Source organism: Natator depressus, chromosome 28, assembly GCF_965152275.1.
Source record: "Natator depressus isolate rNatDep1 chromosome 28, rNatDep2.hap1, whole genome shotgun sequence".
In the NCBI taxonomy this organism is placed as follows: Eukaryota; Metazoa; Chordata; order Testudines; family Cheloniidae; genus Natator; species Natator depressus.
Window position 1 is genome coordinate 9,122,745 of NC_134261.1, and position 2,500 is coordinate 9,125,244.

General features: G+C 62.1%; 1 non-coding gene across 1 annotated transcript; it reads left to right on the top strand.

The window, feature by feature from the left end:
• The first annotated feature begins 2,223 nt into the window (after positions 1–2,223).
• On the top strand, positions 2,224–2,342 carry LOC141979388 (5S ribosomal RNA). Its single transcript, XR_012636804.1, has one exon. It is a non-coding gene; the product is annotated as a 5S ribosomal RNA (ribosomal RNA).
• The last annotated feature ends 158 nt before the right edge of the window (positions 2,343–2,500 follow it).

Below are 2,500 nucleotides of genomic sequence, written 5' to 3' on the forward strand. Positions count from 1 at the left end.
CTCGACCTCGCAGGGCGGAGATCTCGGCCGGCTGGCCCCACGGCGCGGAGGGCCGGGCACGCGCCCGGGCCCCCCCCCAAAGGAGGAAAGTCCCAATCGGCCCCAGGATCCGGGGACGCGAAGAGGAAGAGGGACCCGATCCGCCTGAACGCCAGACGCCCCCTGCGGTCGGGGGCGCCGGCCCGCGAAGGACCCTTCCCGTCGCGAACGTGAGCGCCACATCGATCGGAAGGCGAGAGAGGAGCGGGCCCCCCCTCCCTCCGGGGGGCGCCGACAGTCGGAGTTCGCATCCCGGCCACCGGGCCTGCACCGGGGGTGCGAGGGGACGACGGGGTCCCCGGAGGAAAAGAGCCGGAAAAGGGGGGGCTCGGGGGGGCCGGGGGCCGCCCCACCTGCCAACGTGCCCCTGTCCCCCCTCACAAGATCGGGTACAACGCGCAGATTGGTCCCCGAGGCTCATCTCTGGTTCTCACAGGTTCCGAAAAACCTGTTCTCAGAAATCTCCTCGCACCCGTCAAAATGAACTAGTCGAAAAATCCAACCGCCAATTTAGGGGGACCAATCTGAAATCCTATCCGACCTCCTGGTTCTCTCGGTCGGCCGAGGGCACTTTTGGCGACCCCATCCGGACTTCCGTGAGACTGCCGGCCATCAGGTCAACCCGTCACTTTGAATGGGGTTGACCTGATGGCCGAGCAGGGACTTAGACATTTTTTCAGCCTTTTCCTCCGGGTTGACCTGGTGTCCCGGGGGGACTTAGACATTTTTTTCAGCCTTTTCCTCCGGGTTGACCTGGTGTCCCGGGGGGACTTAGACATTTTTTCAGCCTTTTCCTCCGGGTTGACCTGGTGTCCCGGGGGGACTTAGACTTTTTTTCAGCCTTTTCCTCCGGGTTGACCTGGTGTCCCGGGGGGACTTAGACTTTTTTTCAGCCTTTTCCTCCGGGTTGACCTGGTGTCCCGGGGGGACTTAGACATTTTTTTCAGCCTTTTCCTCCGGGTTGACCTGGTGTCCCGGGGGGACTTAGACTTTTTTTCAGCCTTTTCCTCCGGGTTGACCTGGTGTCCCGGGGGGACTTAGACTTTTTTTCAGCCTTTTCCTCCGGGTTGACCTGGTGTCCCGGGGGGACTTAGACTTTTTTTCAGCCTTTTCCTCCGGGTTGACCTGGTGTCCCGGGGGGACTTAGACATTTTTTTCAGCCTTTTCCTCCGGGTTGACCTGGTGTCCCGGGGGGACTTAGACTTTTTTTCAGCCTTTTCCTCCGGGTTGACCTGGTGTCCCGGGGGGACTTAGACATTTTTTTCAGCCTTTTCCTCCGGGTTGACCTGGTGTCCCGGGGGGACTTAGACATTTTTTTCAGCCTTTTCCTCCGGGCTGACCTGGTGGCCGAGCGTCTCGCCGTCCGCGGCCGGAGCTAGAGATGCCCCCCCCCCCCAGGCCAGCCTGCGAAGCCGCGGCCAGGATCGGGCCCCTGGAAGTCTGACTAAAAATTTTCACCGACCCCAAAAACGGTTAGGGGGGGCCTCATAAAGCCTCCGGAGCGAAAAAAAAAAAAACGGAAAAAAGGATCGGGCCCACCCGAGGCAGGGGAGTCAGTAAGGGAAAGGGGACGAGGCGGCCCGGAGCCGGGTGCCCGGAGCCGGGTGCCGGCGGCCAGGATCGGGCCCCTGGAAGTCTGAAAAATTTTTTTCACCGACCCCCAAAGTGGTATTGGGGGGGGCTCATAAAGCCTCCGGAGCGAAAAAAAAAAAAAACGGAAAAAAGGATCGGGCCCACCCGAGGCAGGGGAGTCAGTAAGGGAAAGGGGACGAGGCGGCCCGGAGCCGGGTGCCCGGAGCCGGGTGCCCGCGGCCAGGATCGGGCCCCTGGAAGTCTGAAAAAAAATTTTTCACCGACCCCCAAAGTGGTGTTGGGGGGGGCTCACGAAGCCTCCGGAGCGGAAAAAAAAAAACGGAAAAAAGGATCGGGCCCACCCGAGGCAGCGGAGTCAGTAAGGGAAAGGGGACGAGGCGGCCCGGAGCCGGGTGCCCGGAGCCGGGTGCCCGCGGCCAGGATCGGGCCCCTGGAAGTCTGAAAAAAAAATTTTCACCGACCCCCAAAGGGGTGTTGGGGGGGGGCTCATGAAGCCTCCGGAGCGAAAAAAAAAAACGGAAAAAAGGATCGGGCCCACCCGAGGCAGGGGAGTCAGTAAGGGAAAGGGGACGAGGCGGACCGGAGCCGAGTGCCTACGGCCATACCGGACGGAAGGCCCCCGATCCCGTCCGATCTCGGAAGGTAAACCGTCCCGGGCCTGGCTAGTACTTGGATGGGTGACCGCCTGGGAATCCCAGGTGCCGTAGGCAGCTTTTCCCGCTGCGAGCCAGCTCTCTCCTTTTCTGGGGAACAAGGGCAGGGTCGCCCTGCCAGGGGCCCTGGGGCTGAAGTCCCTGCCGGCCACCAGGTCAACCCGGAGCCTGCCCCTCTGCGGCCAGCAGGTCAACCCCATACCGGCAGGGGGTTG